This window comes from Callithrix jacchus, chromosome 7 (genome assembly GCF_049354715.1).
Source record: "Callithrix jacchus isolate 240 chromosome 7, calJac240_pri, whole genome shotgun sequence".
NCBI lineage: Eukaryota > Metazoa > Chordata > Mammalia > Primates > Cebidae > Callithrix > Callithrix jacchus.
Window position 1 is genome coordinate 157,508,503 of NC_133508.1, and position 13,862 is coordinate 157,522,364.

Below are 13,862 nucleotides of genomic sequence, written 5' to 3' on the forward strand. Positions count from 1 at the left end.
AGATCGCGCCATTGCACTCCAGCCTGGGTGAAAAGAGTGAAACTCCGTCTCAAAAAAAAAAAAAAAAAAAAGCAGGATAACATCCACCCCTCCAAACACTCAATCACAGTCTCGTAAATTAACTTTTTTTCGTGCTTTCATGCTAACTAGTGGTCACATTGCAAAATTTCCCCAAGTTTCTTTTATTACAGGGACTTCAGTGCAGGCATTAACTGTCTGCCTAAGGTCGTCTCTTCAACCCTGAAATCATCAGCCGAGGACGTGTGGGAGACATTACAGATTGGTTTGTGGTAAGAATGAAGCAAATCACATGAGCATATGGTGTTAAGGTAATGTGATACACAGACAATGACAACAGCTTACTTTATAAGAGAACGTAGAAGCTCTTTGTATACATCCACCTGGTGACAGCTATGTTCCCGGATACATGTGTGTAATTTTTTAAGTTGTGTCTGGGTTCAGAGGGCTAGATCCAAAATTATAAGGGAAATGAGCAAGAATGTTATCAGGATAATAACAAAAGACTGTTGTCTATTGCTCAGAAACATGAATAAAGGAATGATCACAGTAAACTGAAGAGATGCATGTGAAATCTCAGATGCAATCTCTTAACTCCTAAAAATGTCTTACATTTGGAATGCAATCTAATATAAAGATAGTCAAAAGACCTGAACAGACACCTAGCCAAAGAAGATATATTGATTACCAAAAAAAAAGCATATGAAAAGACAGGTAAAAGACCTAAACAGACATCATCCGCCAAAGAAGATACACAGATTTCAAAAAAAAAAAAAGCACACGAAAAGATACTCAACATCATATGTCATTAGAGAATTTCAAACTAAAACAAAAATGAGATACCACTGCACACCCATTAGAATGGCAAAATCCATAACACTGACAACACCAAATGCTGGCAAGAATGTGGAGCATCGGGAGTGCTCATCCATTGCTGGTGGGATGCAAAATGGTACAGACACTTTGTACTGGCAAGAATGTGGAGCATCGGGAGTGCTCATCCATTGCTGGTGGGGTGCAAAATGGTACAGACACTTTGTACTGGCAAGAATGTGGAGCATCGGGAGTGCTCATCCATTGCTGGTGGGGTGCAAAATGGTACAGACACTTTGTACTGGCAAGAATGTGGAGCATCGGGAGTGCTCATCCATTGCTGGTGGGGTGCAAAATGGTACAGACACTTTGTACTGGCAAGAATGTGGAGCATCGGGAGTGCTCATCCATTGCTGGTGGGGTGCAAAATGGTACAGACACTTTGTACTGGCAAGAATGTGGAGCATCGGGAGTGCTCATCCATTGCTGGTGGGATGCGAAATGGTACAGACACTTTGTACTGGCAAGAATGTGGAGCATCGGGAGTGCTCATCCATTGCTGGTGGGGTGCAAAATGGTACAGACACTTTGTACTGGCAAGAATGTGGAGCATCGGGAGTGCTCATCCATTGCTGGTGGGGTGCAAAATGGTACAGACACTTTGTACTGGCAAGAATGTGGAGCATCGGGAGTGCTCATCCATTCTGGTGGGATGCGAAATGGTACAGACACTTTGCACTGGCAAGAATGTGGAGCATCGGGAGTGCTCATCCATTGCTGATGGGATGCAAAATGGTACAGACACTTTGTACTGGCAAGAATGTGGAGCATCGGGAGTGCTCATCCATTGCTGGTGGGATGCGAAATGGTACAGACACTTTGCACGGCAGTTTGGCAGCTTCTTATAAAACTAAGTATATTCTTACCATATGATCCAGCAATCATGCTCCGTTGCATTTACACAAATAAATTGGAAACCGATTTCCACACCATAGCCTACTTTTAGGTTAGATTTTTATAGTAATTTCACTCATGATTGTCAAAACTTGGAAGCAGCCAAATTGTCCCTCAGTAGGTGAATGGATAAATAAGCTGTGGTATATCCAGATAATGGAATATTATTCAGTGCTTAAAGACAAGAAGAAAGCTATCAAGCCATAAGACGACATGAAGGAAACTTAAATGTATGAAACCTAAATGCAAGAAGCCAATATGAACAGACTACATGCACTGTGATTCCAAATATATGGCATTTGGAAAAGGCTAAACCTTGGAGATGATGAAAAGATCAATGGCTGTTAATTTCAGGTGCACAGATGGATGAATAGGCAGAGGACAGAGGATGTTTAGGGAAGATGATACTATAATGGTGGTTACATGTCATTATACATTTGTCAAGACTCAGAGAATGCGCAAGGCCAAGAGTAAACTGTAGGCTTTGAGTGACAAAGATGTGTCAATGCAGATCAACTGGTTGTACCATATGGACCATTGCGGTACAGGATGTTGATAGTGGGGGAGGCTATGGATGTGTGGGGGTACGGAACATGTGAGATCTCTCTACTTTCCCTCAGTTTTGTTGTGAAGTAAAAACTATTATAGAAAATAAAGTCCATTTTAAAAATTAAATGAGATAACATATGTAAAGCTCTTGATACATAGTAAAAGGCTCAATTAATATATTAGAGCTTCTATGTAGAGCTTTCTGTGTGCAAGGAGATGTCCCACATTACCTCTTGATCTGATCATAACTGATTATTCCTTAAAATAAATGTCCAGAGAGGAGGGAAAACGGCTGACAGGAGGCAGGACTAAATTGCTCCTCCCACTTGGATGGACAAAGCAGTGTGTGGAGACTCACATGGTGAACTTTTGCTTCAGAACGACTGAAAGAATATACCAGGAAAGCTGAGAGAATCCGCAGACTCTCTGAAGGAAGTAGATTGCTCCTGCAGAACTTGGAAGACAGCCCAAATACTCTGAACGCCCAAGGCAGGAAAGTGAGAAAAGGGTAATCATCCGTTTCCAAATATATACCCTCACCAAGGAGCCTGAAGGTCTGGATCACGGGATAAGGATTTGATCTTACCTGGAGCTGAGTCCATTTAGAGAGTCAAGCAAAATACAGGTGTAGAGGGAGCAGTGGGAAAAGCCCTGTGGACTCTCTGGGTCCTCAAAGGAGCCATTTCTGACTTGTCTCACAAGGGTCCCTGGGGAGAGCTGCCAAGGAACCGGGAGAAGAACGTAGAGAGAAGGAACCTTCAGCTGACCTTTGTAGCAATTCTAACCAAATAAACTCAAAGGAGGGTGTGAATCTAGTGTGCAGACCCGACAGGCAGGAAGGCATGAGAGCCCTGCTTACTTGCTCAGCTGGGAGGCTTGTAACCTGGTGCAAGTTCTCAGTCCTGCTGGCACACTGCCTGGAAACACACTCAGTGATGTTGCAGGAGAGGAATGATGGGAGTGAGACCAACTTTTTGGATGTGTGGGAGGGAGCTGGGTGAGGCCTGTGACTGCTGGATTTCCCCCACTTCCCTGACAACCTGCATGACACAGCATAATCTTCCTGGGAACATAACTCCATTGACCACCACTGAACCACAGCCCTATAGCCCAGCAGCTGCAGCAAGCCCACCCATGGAGAGTCTGAGCTCAGACATGCCTAACCCTGCCCCCTCCTGATGGTCCTTCCCTATGCACCTGGTGGCTGAGCGGCATATTTTCTTAGGAGTTCTAGGGCCCTGCCCACTGCCTGATCCTCCCTATACTACCACAGCTGGTGCTCTCTTAAAAATCCCACCTCTTGTCTAGAGGCCAACTGGCACAAAAATAGTGCATTTAATCAACCAAAACTAAGAACTCTCACAAAGTCGATTTCACTCCCCTGCCAACTCTACCAGAGCAGGTGCTGGTATCCACAGCTGAGAGATCTGTCACAAGACTCTGTGCAGACAACCCCCAGTACTAGCCCAGAGCCTAGTAGCCCTGCTGGATAACTATACCCAGAAGAGAAATAACAGTCACTGTGGTTCAGCTTTCAGGAAGCCACATCCCTAGGAAAAGGGGGAGAATATACATCAAGGGAAGGCTATATGTGACAGAGAATCTGAACAGCAGCCTTGAGTCCCAGATCTTCCCTCTGACATGCCTACCCAAATGAAAAGGAACCAGAATAACAATCCCAGTAATATGACAAAACAAGGTTTTTAAACACCCCCCACCAAAAAAAAAAATCAAACCAGCTCACTAGCAATGGATCTGAACCAAGAAGAAATTCCTGATTTACCTGAAAAAGAATTCAGAAGGTTGATTATTAAGCAAATCAAGGAGGCACCAGAGAAACGTGAAGTCCAATTTAGGGAAATTAAGAAATGATACAAGATACGAGGGGGAAAGTCTCCTGTGAAATATACAGCATAAATAAAAACAATCACAACTTTGGAAAATAAAGGACACAGAGAAATGCAAACTATACTGGGAAGTCTTAGCAATAGAATTGAACAAGCAGAAGAAAGAACTTCAGAGTTCAAAGACAAGGTTTTAGAATTAACCCTATCCAATAAAGACAAAAAAAAAAGAAAAATTTTAAAAATGAACAAAGCCTCCAAGAAGCTGGTGATTATGTTAAATGACCAAACTAAGAATAATTGGCATTCCTGAGGAAGAAGAGAAATCTAAAAGTTTGGAAAACATATTTGGAGGAATAATCAAGGAAAGTTTTCCTGGCCTTGCTAGAGACCTAGACATCCAACTACAAGAAACTCAAAGAACACCTGGGAAATTCATTGTAAAAAGATCATTGCCTAGGCACATTGTCATTAGGTTATCTAAAATCAGGACAAATGAAAGAATCTTAAAGCTGTCAGGCAAAAGGGCAAGCGCTTTTTTCCTTATAGGCAAAATCCATAAAGGAAAGCCTATCAGATTAACAGAGACTTATCAGCAGAAGGGATTGGGGCCCTATCATTAGCCTCCTTTAACAAAAAAATTATCAGCCAAGAATTTTGTATCCAGCAAAACTAAGCTTCATAATGAAAGAAAGATACAATCTTTTTCGGACAAATAAATGTCGAGAGAATTCACCACTACCAAGCTACCACTGCAAGAAATGGTAAAAGAAGGTCTAAATCTTGAAACAAATCTGAAAACACATCAAAACAGAACCTCTTTAAAGCATAAATCTCACAGGACCTACAAAACAAAAATACAATTAAAAAAAAAAACCCAAGGTATACAAGCAACAAATAGCACAATGAATGGAATAGTACCTCAAATCTCAATACTAATGTTGAATATAAGTGGCATAAAGGCTTAACTTAAAAGATACAAAATTGCAGAATGGGTAAGAATTCACCAACCAAATGGTTCCTTCAAGAGACTCACCTAACACATAAGGACATTTATAAACTTAAGGTAAAGGAATGGAAAAAGACATTCCATACAAATGGACACCAAAAGTGAGCAAAAGTAGCTATTCTTATATCAGATGAAACAAATTGTAAAGCAACAGCAGTTAAAAAAAAAACAAATAGGGTCATTATATAATGATAAAAGGCCTTGTCCAACAGAAAAATATCACAATCCAAAATGTACATGCACCCAACACTGGAGCTCCAAAACTTATAAAACAATTACTACTAGACCTAAGAAATGAGATAGGCAGTAACATATTAATAGTGGGGGACTTCAGTACTCCACTAACAGAACTAGACAGGTCAACAGAACAAAAGTCAACAAAGAAACAATATATTTAAACTATACCCCATAACAAATGGACTTCATGTATATTTACAGAGCCTTCTACCTGACAACTGCAGAATGTACATTCTATTCATCAGTTCATGGAACTTTCTCCAAGACAGACCATATGATAGGCCACAAAACAAATCTCAATACATTTAAGAAGATTCAGATTATATCAAATACACTCTCAGAGTACAGTGGACTCAAATTGAAAATCAATTTCAAAAGGAACCTTCAAAGCCATGCAATTGCATGAAAATTAAATAAACTGCTCTTGATTGATTATTGGGTCGAAAATGAAATCAAGATAAAAAATTTTAAAATTCTTCAAACTGAATGATAATAGAGACACAGCATATCAAAATCTCTGGGATACAGCAAAGGCAGTGCTAAGAAGAAAGTTCATGAGGCAGACCTTAAACGCCTACATCAAAAATTCTGAAAGACCACAAATAGGCAATCTAAGATCACACCTAAGGTACTAGAGAAACAGCAACAAACCAAACCCAACCCCAGCAGAAGAAAGAAAAAAACCAAGATCAGAGCAGAACTAAATAAAATTGAAACAAACAACCAAAAAACAAAAGTAAAACAAAAAGGTGGGTCTTTAAATAGATAAATAAAATTGAAAGACCACTGGCAAGATTAGCCAAGAAGAGAAGAAAGCTAAATAAGTTTAATCAGAAACAAAATGGGAGGTATTACAACCAACACCATGGAAATACAAAAGATTATTCAAGGTTACTATGAACAGTTTTATGTGCATAGACTAAGAAACCTAGAAGAGATGGATAAATTCCTGGAAAGATACAACTCTCCTAGCTTAAATCAGGAAGAATTTGAAACGCTGAACAGACCAATAATAAGCAGTGAGAATGAAAAGGTAATTTTAAAAATTACCACCAACAACAAAAAAGTCCAGGACTAGGTGGATTCACAACTGAATTCCACCAGGCATTTAAAGAGGAATTGGTACCAATCCTATTGACACTATTTCACAAGATTGAGAAAGAAAGAATTCTCCCTAAACCATTCTATGAAGCCAGTATCACCCTAATACCAAAACCAGGAAAGGACATCACAAAAAAAGAAAACTAAAGACCAATATCTCTGGTGAATATAGATGCGAAAATCCTTAACAACATATTAGCCAACTGAATCTAACAGAATATCCAAAATATAATCACCATGATCAGGTGGGTTTCATACCAGGATGCAGGGATGGTTTAACATACACAAGTCAATAAATGTGATATATCACATAAACAGAATTAAAAAGAAAACATCACATGATCATCTCAATCCATGCAGAAAAAGCATCTGACAAAATCCAACATCCCTTTATGACTAAAGCCCTCAACAAAACTGGCACACAAAAAACATAATATTATACTATTTTACGAAAATAGTATTATAATATTATATAATATTTTTTCTAGTTCCGTGAAGAATAATGGTGTTATTCTGATGAGAATTGCACTGAATTTGTAGATCGCTTTTGGCACTACGGTCACTCTCACAGCATTGATTCTAGCCATTCATGAGCATGGGAAGTGTTTCCATTTGTTTGCTTCATCTATGATTTTTTTCAGCGGTGTTCTGTCGTCTTCCTTGTAGAGGTCTTTTGCCTCTTTGGTTAGGTGTATTCCTAAAATTCATATGAAATCCAACAAGAGCCTGCATAGCCAGATTAAGACTAAGCAGAAAGAACAAATCAAAGGTATGAATAGCAGGAGGTAGAGATGATCATTGCCACCTCGGAGGCTGGCTACCATACCATCGTTGTCAGCCTCTGGAGCCCCTGATTGAATGGCATCTATGTGACCTCCCTCCCAAGATACTTGGCAGAGTTATTCGTAAGGGATGGGAAAGAGATTTTGCTAAAGCCTTCTTCCTCAAACTGAAGGCCTTGCTGGGAAAGACAGCCAAACGGAGCTCATATAACCCAAAAGCTCTGGACCTAGCTCCCGGTGTACAGTGGGGGTAATGACCCATTCTTCCTTACTTCTGACAACCAGCTTTTCAAATATACTTCAAACAATTGGGAACCTACTCACATCCATCCTCTGAATGGGAAGAAAATTGCTTCTCCTCGGCAAACATCTCTGGCCTGGGCAGTGGTCCCAACCCGTCATTAGTATGAGAAACTTTCCAGTATGCTCATTTTTGTGGTCACTGTTCTTTTCTATTTCCTTTTATGTATTAGTTCATAAGCACTAAGTTTCAAAAGCACAAAAACATTCTAGAGTCCTCGATTGCTCACTCATCCTTCCACTCATTTATTCCATAAACGTTTATTAAGTTTCTATTATGTGTCACATGTTGTGCACATTCTTATGGTAATAAAAAGATGTATGAGACACAGACATTATTTAGTCGCTCAACAATGTTTGAAGATCACTCTGTACGGGGTGCTACGGATCAATAAAGGGAAGAGTCCAGCTTAAGACAACACAACAAAAAGAAACTCTTGACTCCACTGGCCGTAACATCTTTTTACTGAGATCTTCATGGCACAACTTCTTGATGAGCAGGTATTTTTTTTCCTTTAGAATTATTTTATTAAATCATAAATGTACAACAGCTTCTTAACTCTAAACACGCACTTAAATTTTTTTAAAGGAAAAACGTTATGTCTTATTACACCATGATCCTGGCTAATAGCTTTTCAAAACCTTGAGAAAAATCTTTAAAAAGGTTTCACATGTCACCTGAAACTTACAAATTTAACATTATCAAAGAAGGAGTGCTTCTACACTCTTACAAAGACCACTAGAAAGAAACAACAATTAAAAAGCTAAGAAACTGTCTCAAAGGCATTTTTTTTTACAATGCTTCCTCCACAGTAAGGTAATGTTATCAAATAATCCAATCCATTCACAAAATGGCTCTCTGCATCTGCTCTGGTGTCTTCTGCCATATCACTGCATATTTATGCATGACTGAGATGAGAGTTTCCTTAACATTGTTATTTCAATAACCTGAAGCTGTTCTGTTACCTCTGGGTTCTCATCCTTTCCTATTTTTACACAGTGAAGCCCATGGCAAAGAGGAAGAAGCTCAATATCGGCTCCTCCCACCATAACCCCCCCTTCCTCCACTGCCTCCTGGACCATAGTTTCCTCCACCATATGGTCCCCCCATGTCCCTGCTGCCACCAAAGTTTCCACTTTTCATTGGACCGTAGTTAGGAGGTTGCTGGTTATAATTTCCAAAATCATTGTAATTTCCGCTGCCATAATTTCCTCCTCCATAGTTGTCATAACCACCTCTGTAGCCCCCACCCTGGTTGCCATATCCAGGTCCCCCACCACCATATCCTCCTCTGCCTCCTCCATAACCAGGGCTACCTCCAAAATTGCCACCTCCGGGTCCTCCTCCATACCCACTGTAGCCATCCCCAAATCCACGTCCACTGCCATATCCATCAGCTCCTCCTCTAAAGTTACTTCCTGGTCCTGGTCCGAAATTTCCTCCACCGCTACGAGAATCCCGAAAGCCAAAGCTGCCTCCTCTTCCACTCCTAGAACTTTGAAGTTCCTGCATTTCTTGTCTAGACAGAGCCTTTCTTCCTTCTGCATTAGGACCACTGATGCTGTGGTATTTCCGCAACACGATTTTATCCGCAGGATCATGGTCATCAAAGTAACCAAGCCAAAGCCTCTCTTCTTTCCAGACTGCCTATCAGTAATTATTTCAATGGTATCGATCTTTCCATACTCCTCAAAGTCATCTCTAAGGTGACGTTCCTCAGTATCTTAATTCCACCAACAAACAGCTTCTTCACAGTTACATGAGCCCCCGGTTTTCCAGATTCCTCTCCTGCTACAGCACGTTTTGGTTCAAGGACTCTCCCATCAATGGAATGAGGCCTTGCAGCCCTGAGCATCAACCTCAGCCGTGGAGGAGAAAGTCACAGAACCAGATCCTCTCGATCTTTGGCTGGATCCCTCATTACCACACAATCTGTAAGCTTTCCCCATTGTTCGTAGTAGTTCCTCAAACCTCCTTCTGTGGTTTCAAAGCTTAAGCCACCAATAAAGAGCTTATGGGACGGTTCCTTTTCTCTCTCCGACGCGGACTCGGTGGCTTCAGCCCGATTTCCCGCAGCCGAGCGAGAGGAGAGAGATCTCCGCGGACCAACACGAACTGACTCGTCCTGGCGCTGTAGTGAGAACTGCCGCTGCTCGAGAAACAACAGGTTTTTTTGTTTTTGTTTTTGTTTTTGTTTTGAGACGGAGTTTCTCTCTTGTTGCCCAGGCTGGGGTGCAATGGCGCGATCTCGGCTCACCGCAACCTCCGCCTCCTGGGTTCAGGCAATTCTCCTGCCTCAGCCTCCCGGGTAGCTGGGATTACAGGCACGCGCCACCATGCCCAGCTTCCTTTTTGTATTTTTAATAGACACGGTTTCACCATGTTGACCAGGATGGTCTCGATCTCTTGACCTCGTGATCCGCCCGCCTCGGCCTCCCAAAGTTCTGGGATTACAGGCGTGAGCCACCACGCCCGGTCACAACAGGTATTTTATTACTGGTCACTCCCTTCACTTCTTCCTTCTTCTCCTCAACACACAGATGAATTGTGTGCTGTACTTTCCAGTTGAGCTTTCAACCCAAATGTTCAAGGAAATTGCTCTTACCAAATTACTGAGGATGTTGCCAAAACCAAAGGCCAATTTTCTTCCTATTGGATTTGATGCACCCAACATAGGGGACCACACTCTTCTTGAAACACTTTCTCCAGGTGACTTTTACAATGCCATCCCCTAGTAATTTTCCTCCTGTCACCAACTCCTACTCAGTATCTTTAGCTGGCCCTTCCTCCTCTGTTCAACCTCTAAATGCTGTTATTTCTATTCCAGGATTCAATCCAGAAACTTTTTCTTTTATCCATGCGTATTCTTACCTTAGCTATTTCATCTAATCCTGTGTTTTTAAAATCTATTCTATACTTTTCATGTACAAATTGACCTCTCTAGGACGAGCATAGGGGTGTAATTATCCTAAAGTAACGCAGGAATTTAATAAGCTGGCCAAGAAGGGAGATTTTCCTTTTCCCAGCATGAGCGATTGTGTCTACTATAGCTTCCTGTACAATGGGTGGCTTTCTCCCCCAAGAAAAAGGAAACTCTTCGCACAAGTCCCAAGGTCTCTACGTGCTGGGAAGTTGATTTTCCCAATGTTGTGAGCAGCTGGCACCTAAATCAGACTGTTTCACACCAACAGCCTGTGTTCCTCCATTGATAAGGATGTGTCCTTGTGCTTACAGGATAAGAAATTATAATAAAGGAGAATAGTGTTCCTACACTGGAATTAAGACGCACATTGCGAGCCCAGCAATCTTTTGATAATTTATGCCTCAGCATAAGACAGGAGGATGGGGAAATCATGCCATCTGTTCTTTTGCTGACCAGTAATCTTTGTGAGTTTTCCTAACACAGCATATTATTTAATCCATGATTATCATATTGAGAAATTCTTCACAAACTCTGACGCCAATAGGTGGTAACTCAGATGGGCATGACTTTACACAGCATGCGGACCTTCCCTGAGCATGTGGACAATTTCGTTGTCTCCGTGTCATATGTATAAACAACTTTCCCATTGAATTTGCCTTTCGCAAAATCAATTGATCATATGAATTTAGGCCATTAACTCACACATAAGCAAAAATTCCCTCAAAATGGATTATAGGCCTAAATGTAAGGGCTAAACTATACACGTCTTAAAGAAAACAGATTAACATATCCGTGACATTGGATTAGGCAAAAGCTTACGTTTTCCTGGTAGAAGGAAAGGAGTTGAAAATGAGACAGGATCAAAACTAAAAATGTTTGCATTTAAAAAGCTATCAACACCAATAAGAAAGTGAAAGGATAAGCCACAGACTGGAGGAAAAAATTAAATCACAGATTTGAGAAAGGACTTGTATCCAGAATGTAAAATGCACACACAACAAAAAGGTAAATAACCCGATTTTAAAGTGGGCAAGATATTTGAACAGCCATTTCACCAAAAAGGAAATGACCAATCACGTGAAAAGATGGTCAGCCTCATCAGTCAGCAGGGAAATGCAAATCAAAACCACAGTGAGACACCGTTTCTTACCCACGAGAATGCTACCATAAAAAAGACAGACAGTAACAACTGAGGAAGTGAAAACACAATGCTGTGGGGAAACTGAAATACTCATGCATGGCTCACGGGACATGCAGCCATGTTCAGAAACATTTCAGCAGCTTCTTAAAACATTAAAGACACATTTACCATATGACCTAGCAGTTTCACTCCTATCTGTCTACCCCAAAGAGATAAAAATGTATGTCTACACGCCACATGAATATGAATATTCATAGCAGCTTTACCCATAATGCACTTTGGGAGGCTGAGGTGGGCAGATTACGAGGTCAAGAGATCGAGACCATCCTGGCCAACATGGTGAAACCCTGTCTCTACTAAAAATACAAAAATTAGCCAGCCATGGTGTTGTGCACCTGTAGGCCCAGCTACTCGGGAGGCTGAGGCAGGAGAATCGCTTGAACCTAAGAGGCAGAGGTTGCAGTGAGCTGAGTTTGCACCATTGCATTCCAGCCTGGTGACAGAGCAAGGCTCCATCTCAGAGGAACAAAACGAAACAAAACAAAACAACAAAAACTGGAAACACATTAAATATCTATCAACTAATAAATGAATAAATTAACGGGAGCCATCCGTACAATTTAATGGAATTTGGCGCCTTAAAGGCATGAAATCTTGATATGTGCTACCACATCCATGAACCGCGGGAGTGTATTAAGCCAAGTGAAAGAAGACAGACACAAAAAACCACATATTGCATAATTTCATTTATATGGTGTCCAGAGAATCAAATCTTTGGAGTCAGAAAGTCAATTAGGGCCTGCCTTGAGCTAGCTGGGGGTTTGGGAATAAGGGATGGCAACCGAGGAGCATGAGGAATTCCTTAGGAAAGATGGAAATGTTCCCAAACGAGATTGTGGTGATGGCCACACAAATCTAAAATTTTACTAAGAATAATTGAACTGTCCACTTAAAACAGGGGAATGTTATGATACGTCAATAATACCTCAGTAAAGCAGTTTAAAAACAGAAAGTTGGTAGTATGGCCCCCACCAGCCTTGCTCTTTGTCTTATTTCTCACTTTCCTAAAGAAAATAAGATATCTATTGGTTTAAAGGAAGCTTACAGTTATCGCTTCCACTCAGAGACGCTGAGAGACACTGGCTGAAATCTATTAGCCTCCAGAACTCTCAACAGCTGAGGGAATGTCCGGCCCCATCCTGAAGGTGATGGGGGGTCTGTAAGGTGCACTCCAGCATCTGCTACAGCAGGCAAAGGTGTGTGATGCACCTGCGTGGTCTCAGCAAGACCCAGCACTTGTAGCTAGTTCTGAGAGCTTCAGAGAACAAGCTGCTACATCTTGAAGCACAGGGCCAACCTCTTCTAGGCAAGTGGGTTTGAAGTGTTGCTAGTCAGGTCCCAGGTAGTAGTTGAATGTCTGCAACACGGAAGGAGGGCAAGATCCAGAGTGGGGTTTCAAAGCAAATCATCTGTAGAGTATTACTTCCAACAACTGCAGAAAGCATTGTTTTCGAGTGTTTACGGCATTTTCACCAACTTAGACCATACGCTGCACCATATAACAAGTCTCAATATATATCCAAAATCAAAATCATACATGGCAAATGCTCTGGGCATAATAGTATTTAATTGGAAATCCATAACAATAAGACATCTAGAAAACCCCCAATTTTAGAAAACAAGCAACATGCTTCCGAATAACACTTGGATCAAAGAAAAAATCTCACAAAAGAAAATCAAAACGCCATTAACTAGATGCTGATAACCCAGTGCATCAAAATGCTGGCTACAGCTCACATGTTGTTTAGAGAAAACTTTACAACTGTAAATGCCTACGGTGGAAATGAGCAAAGGAAAAGTCACTTATCCACGCTTTTATCATAAGAACCTGAAAAACAAGAGTAAAATGAACCCAAAGTTAATAAATGTCAGCCAATAATAAAAATAATGAAAATCACAAAGCAGAAAGATGAAAAACAAGAGAGCCAATCGAGGGTCAATTCTTCCGTACTTTATGAACAAAAGTTTAGTTCAGAGTGATTTTATATTTAAATATATATCCAGAACCACAAAGATCTTAGAAGAAAAAAGTAGGAAAACATAGAAATAAGATGGGAATTCTGTGGGAATAAAAATCTGAAACTGTCTACCAGGTAAATGGGGAAAGGGTAAGAAATTAACTAAGAACAG

The 13,862-nt window shown here is 40.9% G+C and overlaps 1 pseudogene across 1 annotated transcript; it reads right to left on the reverse strand.

Moving 5' to 3' along the window:
* Positions 1 to 8,111: 8,111 nt before the first annotated feature.
* On the reverse strand, positions 8,112 to 11,792 carry LOC100404791 (heterogeneous nuclear ribonucleoproteins A2/B1 pseudogene; annotated as a pseudogene). Its single transcript, XR_013520605.1, has 2 exons — positions 11,778 to 11,792; positions 8,112 to 9,739 (listed from the first exon to the last, which is right to left on the reverse strand). The product of XR_013520605.1 is annotated as a heterogeneous nuclear ribonucleoproteins A2/B1 pseudogene (transcript).
* Between the last annotated feature and the right edge of the window lie 2,070 nt (positions 11,793 to 13,862).